Raw genomic sequence first — 14536 nt, forward strand, 5'->3', positions numbered from 1 at the left:
TTTGAGATAGTATGAGTCAATGTGCAGTGTAGCCACACTTGAGAGGATGAATGTATGTGCACTGTCACTTTGCTCTGGGTGGAAGTACATTATTGTTGACTTATTTTCTCTGTGTTTGTTCCCACAGCCCCTTTTTCATATGTTGCTCAATCTCCATTTCCCTTGTTGGTGCTTACACATCTCAGAACCGTTAGCCAAACCCTTGCCAGTGACAGTATTTTGGTTCTCAGTTCTCACTGTTCCTGTGGAGCCTTTGAATATAAACACACATAGCTGAGGCCGGGTGCGGTGGCTCTCGCCTGTAATCCCAGCACTTTGGGAGGCCGAGGCGGGCGGTCAGGGATTCGAGACCAATCTGGCCAACATAGTGAAACCCTGCCTCTACTAAAAATGCAAAAATTAACTGGGCATGGTGGCGGGCACCTGTAATCCTAGCTATTTGGGAGGCTGAGGCAGGAGAATCACGTGAACCCGGGACGCAGAGGTTGCAGATCACGTCATTGCACCCTAGCCCAGGCCACAGTGCAAGACTCTGTCTCAAAAAACAAACAAACAAACAAACAAAACCACAACAAAGCTATGGAGTGGGGTTTAGCTTGAAAAGGTGACCTTGCAATTTCACATCAACTTCTGGCTCCTCAAACAGTGGCAGTAAGGCAGGGTACCCTTTCTCACTGAGAAGATTGTGAATATTTCCATATGGATTTTCTATTACTAATGTTACTCTGATTCTTTGTTTTAAAATAAAAATTCTGAATGTACATGAAATTATGGGCTTATTACTTTTGTCCTTCCTGTGACCACAAAATCAGCTTTAAATCCTGATTTGGCTACTCAGTGCCTGTTGTGACTTGTATGAGACCCTTATAAGAGAATAGCCGTATGTGTTTATCATGTAGATTAAATGAAAAAGCTTTCGTGCATGCTTTTCATACTTGATAAATTATTTCTTTTGTTTCCCACTGATAACTAGTTGTTTTCAAAACTGCCCTACCTACCTAAAAGCCTTGCCTGTCCATTTTCACATCTTGTTATATGCATATTTTTTTCTTTTTCTTTTTTTTTTTTTTGAGATGGAGTCTCGCTCTGTCACCCAAGCTGGAGTGCAGTGGCCGGATCTCAGCTCACTGCAAGCTCCGCCTCCCGGGTTCACGCCATTCTCCTGCCTCAGCCTCCCGAGTAGCTGGGACTATAGGCGCCCGCCACCTCGCCCGGCTAGTTTTTTGTATGTTTTAGTAGAGACGGGGGTTTCACCGTGTTAGCCAGGATGGTCTCGATCTCCTGACCTTGTGATCCGCCCGTCTCGGCCTCCCAAAGTGCTGGGATTACAGGCTTGAGCCACCGCGCCCGGCCTCTTTTTTTTTTTTTTTTTGAGACGGAGCTTCGCTCTTGTTACCCAGGATGGAGTGCAATGGCGTGATATCAGCTCACTGGAACCTCCGCCTCCCAGGTTCAAGCGATTCTCTTGGCTTAGTCTCCCAAGTAGCTGAGACTACAGGTGTAGACCAGCACGCCCAGCTAATTTTTGTACTTTTAGTAGAGATGGGGTTTCACTATGTTGACTAGGCTGGTCTTGAACTTCTGGCCTCGTGTGATCTGTCTGCGAACTGTCCGCCTCAGCCTCCCAATGTTCTGGGATTACAGGCGTGAGCCACCATACCCAGCCCTGAGTGATGTTTATAAGTGTATCAGTCTGGGTCCTATCAGAAGACAAATCACACTTTTTTTTTTTTTTTTTTACAAGGAAAGGATAATACAAAGAATATCAAGCTATAGGCCGAGCGCGGTGGGTCGCGGGTGTAATCCCGGCACTTTGGGAGGCCGAGCGCGGTGGGTCGCGGGTGTAATCCCGGCACTTTGGGAGGCCGAGCGCGGTGGGTCGCGGGTGTAATCCCGGCACTTTGGGAGGCCGAGCGCGGTGGGTCGCGGGTGTAATCCCGGCACTTTGGGAGGCCGAGCGCGGTGGGTCGCGGGTGTAATCCCGGCACTTTGGGAGGCTGAGGTGGGTGGGTCGCGGGTGTAATCCCGGCACTTTGGGAGGCCGAGGTGGGTGGGTCGCGGGTGTAATCCCGGCACTTTGGGAGGCTGAGGTGGGTGGGTCGCGGGTGTAATCCCGGCACTTTGGGAGGCTGAGGTGGGTGGGTCGCGGGTGTAATCCCGGCACTTTGGGAGGCTGAGGTGGGTGGGTCGCGGGTGTAATCCCGGCACTTTGGGAGGCTGAGGTGGGTGGGTCGCGGGTGTAATCCCGGCACTTTGGGAGGCTGAGGTGGGTGGGTCGCGGGTGTAATCCCGGCACTTTGGGAGGCTGAGGTGGGTGGGTCGCGGGTGTAATCCCGGCACTTTGGGAGGCTGAGGTGGGTGGGTCGCGGGTGTAATCCCGGCACTTTGGGAGGCTGAGGTGGGTGGGTCGCGGGTGTAATCCCGGCACTTTGGGAGGCTGAGGTGGGTGGGTCGCGGGTGTAATCCCGGCACTTTGGGAGGCCGAGGTGGGTGGGTCGCGGGTGTAATCCCGGCACTTTGGGAGGCTGAGGTGGGTGGGTCGCGGGTGTAATCCCGGCACTTTGGGAGGCTGAGGTGGGTGGGTCGCGGGTGTAATCCCGGCACTTTGGGAGGCTGAGGTGGGTGGGTCGCGGGTGTAATCCCGGCACTTTGGGAGGCTGAGGTGGGTGGGTCGCCTGAGGTCAGCAGCTCAAGACCAGTCTGGCCAATATGCTGAAACCCCACCTCTAAAAAATATGAAGAAAAAATGGCTGGGCATAGTGGTAGGCGCCTGTAATCCCAGCTGAGGCAGGAGAATCGCTTGACCTGGGGAGGTGGAGGTTGCAGTGAGCCAAGATCGTACCATTGCACTCCAGCCTGTGCAATAAGAACAAAAATCCTTAAAAAAAAATAAAAGGTATAAGACAAAATTCAGTTTCCTAGAGCTGAAGGAGATTATCCAAGAAAGGACATACTTGGAAGGAAGGTCACTGTCATTTCCTCAAAACTGAGGTGCACACCCTACTGGAGAATGTAGAGTTGCAGTCCACCGGAGAGCAGAGAAGTTTGGCGGTTTGCCTGGGCCAGTGCAGGTATGCAGTCCCTTTGCAAGCAGGTAATACATAGCTGGTGACCAGATATGCAGATGTGCAGAGGGAGTCGAGGCACCAGAGGGGTAGGAGGCCTGGAGTGTGGCATCCCTGTGGAAAGTGACCACCAGGCCAGGGCGTGGCTGGGGCAGGTCACCACCAAATTTCCTCTCATCTATACTGCTGACCTACGGTGCAGCCACTGGAACCAGGAAGAGAATCCCCCTTCATCCTGGAGTATCCTTCCAGCACCATCTACTGAGAAAGCATTGTTCTTAGTACTCTGAAAAGGAAATGCTTAAAGGAATTCCATCCATTTAAAAGCAGGTATTGAGGGATGAATTCGGAGCTGACAGACAGTAAATTGATAACTAGCACAATAAGTGTTAGATGGCTGAGTAGATAATAGTTGGGTTTTGGTTGAGGGGATTTCCCCCTTCCACACCTCCCAAAGCCACCTGGGCTTTTAGAGAAAATTCAAGTTAAAACTTGTCCCCACCCCTCCCCCTCTTTTTTTTTTTTTTTTTTAATCAAGTGTTTGTTGCAGAAACTTGGCCAAGATCCCAAGTGGCCCCAGATGGTTGAGTTTGGGCCAGGGGGTCGCCTGCCGAGGGTTGGGCAAGTGAGACAAGGAAAAGGTGGAGGGAGTGCCTCTGGGCCTGGAGCTTCAGAGCTGCAAGATGCTGTTTCAGTCAAGCTGCAGATGAGGCTCATGCGGCTCGCTCCGGCTCCTGCTCGGGCTCCGGCTCCGGCTCTGCGCTGTGGGCCTTCATCATGCCGTCCTCTCTCATCATGAGCTGTAGATACACAAAGAATGGCAAAGAATGGCACCGATGAATCACCTAGCAACAAATCTGTCTTTTTGATCGGGAGCCTTCGCTGCACTGGCGTGGCTGAAACTGCGGTTCTCACCAACGTCCACCTTCTTCCTCCAGTTCGCCGCCCTGCCCCCAGCGAACACCGAGCCAGCCAGCCCCAGACTTGGCACTGCAGCTGCGACCACCCACCTCCCCATAGCCCAGGCGCCGCATGAGGCTCGGACTGGCGCACGGAGGCGCGTGGGGGTGGGGGACGCGGAAGGGAGGGGTCGCGAAACTGGAGACCCTGCAAAAAAGCTGGGCCTGGGACGCGCTGGCTCCCCCGCGAGTCCCCTTCACTGCGCAGGCGTGGGCAGCTGCAGAACCCTGTCATTCCTACTTAGTTTGCTCATCATCACTAATATTATTTGCTGTGACCCAGGATATACCTGGAACCCAGCGACCTTGACCTGCCTTCAAATGCAGGTAACTGAATTTAACTGCCCTTTCTGCATTGCTCTAGGCTGTGGTGCTTGATAGGGTTGACTTCTGAGTTGGGATACATTTCAGGGATTACATTCAATTTATCTATCTATCTATCTATCTATCTATCTATCTATCTATCTATCTATCTATTGAGACGGAGTTTCGCCCTTGTCCCCCAGGCTGGAGTGCAATGGCGCGATCTCAGGTCACTGCAATCTCCGCCACCCGGGTTGAAGCGATTCGCCTGCCTCAGCCTCCCGAGTAGCTGGTAGTAGAGGCGCACGACACCAAGTCCAGCTGCACACCCGGCTAATTTTTTGTATTTTTAGTAGAAACAGGATTTCACCATGTTAGCCAGGCTGGTCTCAAACTCCCGATTTCAGGTGATCCGCCCGCTTAGGCCTCCCAAAGTGCTGGAATGACAGGCGTGAGCCACTGCGCCTGGCTAAATTCCATTTTTTTAAACGAGGAAATTGGCCAGGCGCTGTGGCTCGAGCCTGTCATCCCAGCACTTTGGGAAGCTGAGGAGGAGAATGGCTTGAACCGGGGAGGCGGAAGTTGCAGTGAGCCGAGATCCTGCCATTGCATTCCAGCCTGGACAGACTGGGACTCTGTCTCAAAAAAATAAGCAGAAAAAAAAAGTAAAAGAAGCTAATCATAAAAGACCACATATTATATTACTCAATTTACATGAAATTTCCAGAATAGGCCATTCTACAGAAAGAAAGAAGATAGATTTGGTGGTGGCCATGGAAGGGAAGAGGAGGTGGTGAAGAACACAGGGAGGGCCCAGTGCAGTGGCTCACGCCTGTAATCCCAGCACTTTAGGAGGCTGAGGTAGAAGGATCACTTGAGCCAGGAGTTCAAGACCAACCTAGGCAACACAGGGAGACCCTATCACTACAAAAAATTTAAAATTTAGTCAGGTGTAGTGGCACATGCCTGTGATCCCAGCCACTCGGGATGCTGAGGCAGGAGGATCACTTGAGCCAGGAGGTCCAGGTTGCAGTGAGCTAAGGTCACGCCACTGCACTCTAGCTTGGGCAACTGAAGGAGACCCTATCTCGAAAGGAAAAGATATAAAACCGAAATATCCTGGCCAGGCGCAGTGGCTCACGCCTGTAATCCCAGCACTTTGGGAGGCTGAGGAGGGTGGATCACGAGGTCAGGAGATCGAGACCATCCCGGCTAACATGGTAAAACCCTGTCTCTACTAAAAATGTAAAAAATTAGCCGAGCGTTGTGGCAGGCGCCTGTAGTCGCAGCTACTCAGGAGGCTGAGGCAGGAGAATCGCTTGAATCCAGGAGGCAGAGGTTGCAGTGAGCTGAGATGGTGCCACTGCACTCCAGCTTGGGTGACAGAGTAAGACTTTGTCTCCAAAAAAAAAAAGAAAGCAAAGCCAGGCGCAGTGGCTCACACCTGTAATCCCAGCACTTCAGGAGGCCGAGGCAGGCGCATCACAAGGTCAGGAGTTCGGGAACAGCCCGGCCAACATGGTGAAACTCCGTCTTTACTAAAAAAAAATACAAAAATTAGCTGGGCATGGTGGCTTTTGCCTGTAATCCCAGCTACTTGGGAGGCTGAGGCAGGAGAATTGCTTGAACCCGGGAGGCAGAGGTTGCAGCGAGCGGAAATCACGCCACTGCACTCCAGCCTGGGCGACAGAGCAAGACTCCACCTCAAAACAAAACAAAAGCAAAACACCCAAAGTGGCTGCATCACCATTTTATATTCCTAACAGTAGTGTCTAAGGGATCCAATTTTTCCTCATCTTTAATAATTCCTTCCTTCTTTCCTTCCTTCCTTCTTTCCTTCCTTCCTTCTTTCGTTGTTTCCCTCCCTCCTTTCTTCCTTTCCCTCTTTCTTCTTTTCTTTATTTCATTCTTTCTCTCTCTTTTTCTTTCTTTCTTTGTCTTTCTTTTTCTCTCCCTTTCTCTTTTTTTCTTTGAGACAGATCCTCCCTCTGTCACCCAGGCTGGAGTGCAGTCACATGATATCGACTCACTGCAACCTCCACCTCCCAGGTTGAAACAATTGTTCTCTGGAGCAGCTGGGACTACAGGTGTCCGCCACCACACCAGGCTAATTTTTGTATTTCTCGTAGAGATGGGGTTTTACCATGTTGGCCAGGCTGCTCTTGAACTCCTGACCTCTGGTGATCTGCCCACCTCAGCCTCCCAAAGTGCTGGGATTACAGGCATGAGCCACACCTGGCCCTCACTCTCTCTTTTTCTTTCTTTTCTCTCTCTCTCTCTCTCTTTTTTCAGAGACTGGGGTCTCACTATGTTTCCCAGGCTGGCCTCAAACACATGTGCCCAAGTGATTCTCCTGCCTCAGCCTCTCAGGTAGCTGGTATTACAGTTGCAGACCTCCACACCCGGCACAATATCTGACCCTTTGATTTTAGTCAAAACGTGGATGGGGACCAGGTGCAGGGGCTCACACCTGTGATTTCCAGCACTTTGGGTGGCCGAGGCAGATGGATTGCTTGAGGCCAGGAGTTCGAGACCAGCCTGTCCAACATAGTGAAACCCCGTCTCTACTAAAACTACAAAAATTAGTTGGGCGTGGTGGCTGGCATGTGCCTGTAATCCCAGCTTCTTGGGAGGCTTAGGCGTGAGAATTGCTTGAACCCAGCAGGCAGAGGTTGCAGGGAGCCAAAATCATGACATTGCACTCCTGCCTCGGCAACAGTGCAAGACTCTGTCTCAAAAAAAAAAAAAAAAAAAAAAAAAAAAAAAGTGTGGGCCAGGAGCAGTGGCTCACACCTGTAATTCTATCAGTTTGGGAGCCCAAGGTGGGTGGGATCACCTGAGGTCACGAGTTGGAGACTAGCCTGATCAACATGGAGAAACCCCATCTCTACTAAAAATACAAAATTAGCCAGGCACGGTGGCACATGCCTGTAATCCCAGCTACTCGAGAGGCTGAGACAGGAGAATCACTTGTACCCAGGAGGCAGAAGTTGCAGCAAGCCGAGATCATGCCATTGCACTCCAGCCTGGGCAACAAGAGTGAAATTCCATCTTAAAAAAAATATTTTTTTGATGTAATCAAATTTATCTATTTTTTTTGTTGTTGTTACTCAGGCCTCCTAATTGGCAAACCTTTAAATATCTGTACATGTCAACTATGGGCGAGAATGAGAAGCAATGGGAGCTATCTTTACTGCTAGCAAGAGTATAACATTGTATCGTTACTTGGTATTATTATTGTTATTATTATTATTATTATTATTTTACCTTTCCCAGTTCTCTTTATGTATCATTACTTTAGAAAGCAGTTTGGGCTGGGACAGATGCCGTGGCTCACGCCTCTAATCCCAGCACTTGGGAAGGCAGGAGTTTGAGACCAGCCTGGCCAGCATGGCAAAACCTCATATCTACTAAAAATACAAAATTAGCCAGGCGTGGTGGCACACGTTTGTAGTTCCAGCTACTCAGGAGGCTGAGGCAGGAGAATCACTTGAACCCAGGAAGCAGAGGTTGCAGTGAACCGAGATCACACCATTGCACTCCAGCCTGGTTGACAGAGGAAACTCCATCTCAAAAAAAGAAAGCAGTTTGGGCTGGGCACAGTAGCTCATGACTATAATCCTAGCACTTTGCGAGGCCAAAGCAGGCGAATCGCTTGAGCCCAGGAGTTTGAGACCAGCCCTGGCAACCGAGTGGGATCCACGTCTCTACAGATTTTTTTTTTTTAGTTAGCTGGGCACGGTGATGTGTGCCTGTGATGCCAGCTATTCAAGAGGCTGAGGGCAGGAGCCCTTGAGCTATGATTGAGGTACTGCGCTGCAGCCTGAGCGACAGAGCAAGATCCTGTCTCAAAAAAAAAAAAAAAAAAAAAAAATTAATAATAATAAAAAAAATGAAAGCAGTTTGGCTTTATCCAGGAAAATTGAATGTATGTATGGCTCAAATTCTTTACCTCCTCATCCCATCCCCAATGCCATGCTTTTTGCTAAGTGGTCTTTGCAGTTCCTTCTATTAAAGGAGAGGGATAAGCTTTACTAAAGGAGAGGGGTAAGTTTCATTTTAACTTTTTTTTTTTTGAGACAGAGTCTTGCTCTGTCACCCAGGCTGGAGAGCAGTGGCACGACCTTGGCTCAGTGCAAGCTCCGCCTCCCGGGTTCACGCCATTCTCCTGCCTCAGCTTCCCCAGTGGTTGGGACTACAGGTGCCTGCCACCACGCCTGGCTAATTTTTTGTGTTTTTAGTAGAGATGGGGTTTCACCATGTTTGCCAGGATGGTCTTGATCTCCTGACCTGGTGATCCGCCCTCCTTGGCCTCCCAAAGTACTGGGATTACAGGCAGGAGCCACCGCTCCTGGCCATCAATTTTTGTGTTTTTGGGTGAGACGGGGTTTTGCCATGTTAACCAGGCTGGTCTCGAACTCATTACCTCAGGTGATCGTCCTGCCTTAGGCCTCCCAAAGTGCTGGGATTACAGGCATGAGCCACCGTGCCCGGCCCACGTTTAACTTTAGGTTCAGTCACCTGACTTGAATTGGCCAACAGAATAAGGAATATCTGTTCTGAGCCAAGGTCTTAAGAGCACTTGTCTGTTTTCACTTGCCCTCTAGTATACCTGCTTTTGCTAGGTAAGAGCATCTTCTGGCTTAGCTGTTGCAGTCCTGGCCTGACCTCCAAAGTAAACAGGCAGCGGTATCTTAGTACAAACCTCAGGGAGAAGCCTAGCTCAGCTAGATCTGTAACTTGAAACAGAACCAAACCCAGCCTGGACCTACTGACCCCCAGCCCATTCACAGATATGTCCAATCAATATGGGCAGAAGGATAGATGTATATGCCTTCTGTTTTACCATACTTAGGTAGGGGAAGCATTCCCCAGTCAGACACAGTATCCATCCCGATAATACATTCAGGTAAAGGGGACACAACTGTCTCACATAAAACCTTTTCAAACATACCAATTTCCATCCAAATTTTCACCGTAGTCTTTTTTTTTTAATTTTTTTTTAGTTTTTGAGACAGAGTCTCACTCTGTCACCCAGACTGGAGTGTAGTGGCCGGATCTCAACTCACTGCAAGCTCCACCTCCTGGGTTTACGCCATTCTCCTGCCTCAGCCTCCCGAGTAGCTGGGACTACAGGCACCCGCCACCTCACCTGGCTAGTTTTTTTGTATTTTTTAAGTAGAGACGGGGTTTCACCGTGTTAGCCAGGATGGTCTCGATCTCCTGACCTCGTGATCCGCCTGTCTTGGTCTCCCAAAGTGCTGGGATTACAGGCTTGAGCCACCGCGCCCGGCCCACCTTAGTCTTATGAGTCTTTTGCACTCTTATATCTTCCCAACTTTACAGTAGCCCCTTAGAACTTCATTAGCAGGTCTTGGAACGACAGTGCATGGCACTCCTGTGTCAAGGTGTCCCAGAAATATCACTTCTCTACCTCTGATTATTTTATTCACTCATGTGCATATGTCTTTGAGTCCTCTACTGGAGGTCAGGCCAAGAGACCCAAACCCTCTCATCAGTTCTTTTTTCTTTTTTTTTGAGGAAGAGTCTTGCTCTGTCGCCCAGGCTGGAGTCCAGTGGCTCGATCTGGGTTCACTGCAAGCTCCACCTACCGGGTTCACGCCGTTCTCCTGCCTCAGCCTCCCGAGTAGCTGGGACTACAGGTGCCCGTCACCACGCCAGGCTAATTTTTTTGTATTTTTAGTAGAGATGGGGTTTCACCGTGTTAGCCAGGATGGTCTCAATCTCCTGACCTTGTGATCTGACCGCCTCAGCCTAACATAGTGCTGGGATTACAGGCGTGAGCCACCATGCCTGGCCCAGTTCTTCTTTTGATTAAATTGCAGGACCATCATCCCGGATGACTAGAGGTCAGGTTTGATATTCTTTTTTTTTTGAGAAGGAGTCTTGCTCTGCAGTGGCACTATCTCAACTCACTGCAACCTCCACCTCCCAGGTTTAAGCAATTATCCTGCCTCAGCAGCCTCCCGACTAGCTGGGATTACAGGCATCTGCCACCACCCCCGGCTAAGTTTTCTTTGTATTTTTCGTAGAGATGGGGTTTCCCGTGTTGATCAGGCTGGTCTTGAACTCCTGACCTCAGGTGATCCACCTGCGTTGGCCTCCCATAGTGCTGGGATTACAGGCGTGAGCCACCACGCCCGGCCTGGTCAGGTTTCTTGAATTCCTGATAAGCAGGGTGAATATGGCAGGTTTGTTTAAGGCCCTTCAATGCTGAGTGACTAGTAGGAGTCTCATCAGTACAGCAGCTTCTGAGAGTGCTGTATTAAGGCCTCTGTTTTGGCCCTATCAGTGTCTCCTTTATTGGTCCAATTTCTTGGGGTTTTTTTGTTTTATTTTCTTTTGTTTTGTGCTTGTAGAGACAGGGTCTTGCTCTGTCACCCAGGCTGGAATGCATTGGTACAATCACAACTCACTATATCCTCAAACTACTGGGCTCAAGTGATCCTCCCACCTCAGCCCACTGAGTAGCTGGGACTCACCACATATGGCTAAGTTTTTAATTCTTATTTTTTGTAGAGATGAGGTCTCACTGGGTTGCCAGGCTGGTCTCAAACTCCTGGGCTCAAGTGATCCTCCTTCCTGCCTCGGCCCTGCAAAGTGCTGGGATTATAGGAGTGAGTCACCGTAAGCAGCCTATTCATCCCATTTCTTTTTTTTTTTTTTTCTGAGAAGGAGTCTTGCTCTGTCACCCAGATTGCAGTGGTGCAATCTCGCCTTATTGCAACCTCTGCCTTGCAGACTCTAGTGATCCTCCTGCCTTGGCTCTGCAAAGTGCTGGGATTACAGGAGTGAGTCTGTGAGCAGCCTATTCATCCCATTTCTTTCTTTCTTTTTTTTTTTTTTTTTTTCTGAGAAGGAGTCTTGCTCTGTCACCCAGGCTGGAGTGCAGTGGTGCAATCTTGCCTTATTGCAACCTCTGCCTTGCGGACTCAGGTGATCCTCCTGCCTTGGCTCTGCAAAGTGCTGGGATTACAGGAGTGAGTCATTGTGACCAGCCTGTTCATCCCGTTTCATTTCTTCTTTTTTTTTTGAGAAGGAGTCTCACTCTGTCACCCAGACTGATGTGCAGTGGAGTGATCTCACCTCATTGCAACCTGTGCCTGCCGGGTTCAAGTGATTCTCCCGCCTCAGCCTCCTGAGGAGCTGGGATCACAGGCGTGCACCACCGCTCCCAGCTAAATTTTTTTTTTTTTTTTTTTGAGACAGAGTCTTGCTCTGTTGCCCAGGCTGGAGTGCAGTGGCCGGATCTCAGCTCACTGCAAGCTCTGCCTCCCGGGTTCACGCCATTCTCCTGCCTCAGTCTCCCGAGTAGCTGGGATTACAGGCACCCGCCATCTTGCCCGGCTAGTTTTTTGTATTTTAATAGAGACGGGGTTTCACCGTGTTAGCCAGTATGGTCTCGATCTTCTGACCTCGTGATCCGCCCGTCTCGGCCTCTCAAAGTGCTGGGATTACAGGCTTGAGCCACTGTGCCCGGCCAAATTTTGTATTTTTATAAAGACGTGGTTTCACCATATTGGCCAGGCTGGTCTTGAACTCCTGACCTCAGATAATCCACCCGCCTTGGCCTCCCAAAGTGCTGGGATTAGATGCATGAGCCACCGTGCCCAGCCACTCATCCCATTTCTTAATAACAGTTTGAGAATTGATGTACTGATGGGATGAGTATTTCCACACTCTTCTCATTTTCTTTCCTCTTTGTTTTACTCATGTTCATACAAATCGTTCCAACTTTCTTTGCTATTTTTTGTTTTTGCATAATTTTTTCCTTTTTTTTTTTTTTGAGGCGGACTCTTGCTCTGTAGCCAGGCTGGAGTGCAGTGGCTCAATCTCGGCTCACTGTAACCTCTGCCTACCTGGTTCCAGCGATTCTCCTGCCTTAGCCTCCTGAGTAGTTGGGACTATAGGCATGCACCACCACGCCCAGCTAATTTTTGTATTTTAGTAGAGACAGGGTTTCACCATGTTGGCCAGGATGGTCTCGATCTCTTGACCTCGTGATCCGTCCACCTCGGCCTCCCAAAGTGCTGGGATTACAGGTGTGAGGAACCGCACCAGGCCAATTTTTCCCTTTGGAAGCAATTCTGGCTACCAGCTGTAACTCAGGCTGACTGGAATCCAAGTTTGGCCTAGTGACAAGATATGTCCCAATGTGTTCCTTTGGTAGGGCCCCTGAGGCTAGAGGCTAGAGTTCCACTGGGCCAAGATTCAAGCTTGGCTCACTGTCAGGATCCACCACAACAATTTCTTTTACCTTTAACTTTTACCTGTTGGTAGGGGTCCTGTGGCTAGAGACTAGTTCAGTCTGGCCAAAATCCAAGGTTGGCCCAGCATTCTCCTGAATTTTTCGTTTTAGCTTTTACATACAACAATAACCAAGGAACTGTATATTTTGCTTGTTTCTTGTTAGTCTGCATTTCCTTTTGCTTTCATTCAGTAACACAAGTTCCTGGAAATTTGATCCATCATTTCTTTTTCTTTCTTTTTTTTTTTTTGAGACAGCGTCTTGCTCTGTCACCCAGGCTGGAGTGCAGTGGTGCAATCTTGGCTCACTGCAACCTCCACCTCCCAAGTTCAAGCAATTCTCGTGACTCAGCCTCCCAAGTAGCTGTGACTACTGGTGAGCACCACCACACCTGGTTACTTTTTTTAGACATAGAGTTTCACCATGTTGGCCAGGCTGGTCTCAAACTCCTGACCTCAGATGATCTGCCTGCCTTGGCTTCCCAAAGTGCTGGGATTATAGGCATGATAATTTTTGTAAATTACAATTTTGTAAAATTGTAAAATACAATTTTATTGTATTTTATTTTTATTATTATTATTTTTTGAGACAGAGTCTCACTCTGTCACCCAGGCTGGAGTGCAGTGGCGTGATCTCAGCTCACTGCAACCTTCACCTCCCGGGTTCAAATGAGTTTCCTGCCTCAGCCTCCCAAGTAGCTGGGATTATAGGTGTGTGCCACCATGCCCAGCTAATTTTTGTATTTTTATTAGAGACAGGGTTTCACCATGTTGGCCAGGCTGGTCTCGAACTCCTGACATCAAGTGATCCACCCACCTTGGCCTCCCAAAGTGCTAGTATTACAGGCATGAGCCACTTCGCCTGGCCGTTTTCATTTTTTAAATTTTTTCGAGACATAGTCTCGCTCTGTCACCCAGGCTAGAGTGCAGTGTCATTATCTCGGCTCACTGTAACCTCTGCCTCCCAGTTTCAAGTTATTCTCTTGCCTCAGCATCCCAAGTGTTTGGACAAACGGAGGCAAGAAGGCGCAGTTCCGGGTTCTTCACCGTCAACTTTCCCGCGCCCGGGAAAGACATGGGTTGACTGCGCAGGCGCAACCCGACCTCCGACGGAGAGGAACCGGAACCCGCCTAGCCACGCCTACCACCCTGCCCCCGACGCGCCTATGTCCCGCCCACTGCCCGCCCACTCCCGGACCCAGGACATAAAAGCCGCTCCCCGCGGGCGGGCCTGCGAACTTCCTTGGCCCCTCCTCCTGTGCTGGACCCAGGAACCTCCTCCCAGAATGCCCCTGCGAACTTCCTTGGCCCCTCCTCAGTAGGCGGGACCCGGGAACGTCGTCCGAGAACGCCGGTGCGAACTTCCTTGGCCCCTCCTCCTACGCGGGACCCAGGAACCTCCTCGGAGAAAGCCGGTGTAAACTTCCTTGGCCCCTGCTCCTGTGCAGACCTAGGAACCTCGCCCGAGAACACCGGAGCGACTTCATCAGCCTCCACCGCTGGAGACCGGTGAACCTCGCTCCCTCCTTCACATTGGCTTGTAAATAAAGTTTTTTTGCCTTGCCTACTTGCCTTTTCTCTGGCATTTGCTCTGGGGTCGCATTAAAGCAAATCAGCTGGTGCCGAAACCCGGGAGGAGACCCCCTCCTCAGGGCCCCCCCAAGGTCCGAGGAGCCTCCTCCTTCCATGCCCCAGACGGACCAGGACCTGGACATCGCTTTCCCCACCTCCAAGTCTCCTAAGGGTGAGTACCTTTTGCCTCTCTCTCATATTCCTTGGCCAGAAGTCCTGCGCAGGCCCAAGGCTTTTTTTTCTGGTCACCAGGTGACCCAGGGAAGTTCCCAAAGGCAGAGACGTCTGCCCAAAGGAACTCCATTCCATTCCATGGGAGACCCGTCCAGGACAGAGATGTCCGCCTGGAGGTAATCTCCATTCTGTTCC

The sequence above is a fragment of the Rhinopithecus bieti genome, unplaced genomic scaffold (assembly GCF_001698545.2).
Source record: "Rhinopithecus bieti isolate Rb0 unplaced genomic scaffold, ASM169854v2 scaffold_23748, whole genome shotgun sequence".
In the NCBI taxonomy this organism is placed as follows: domain Eukaryota; kingdom Metazoa; phylum Chordata; class Mammalia; order Primates; family Cercopithecidae; genus Rhinopithecus; species Rhinopithecus bieti.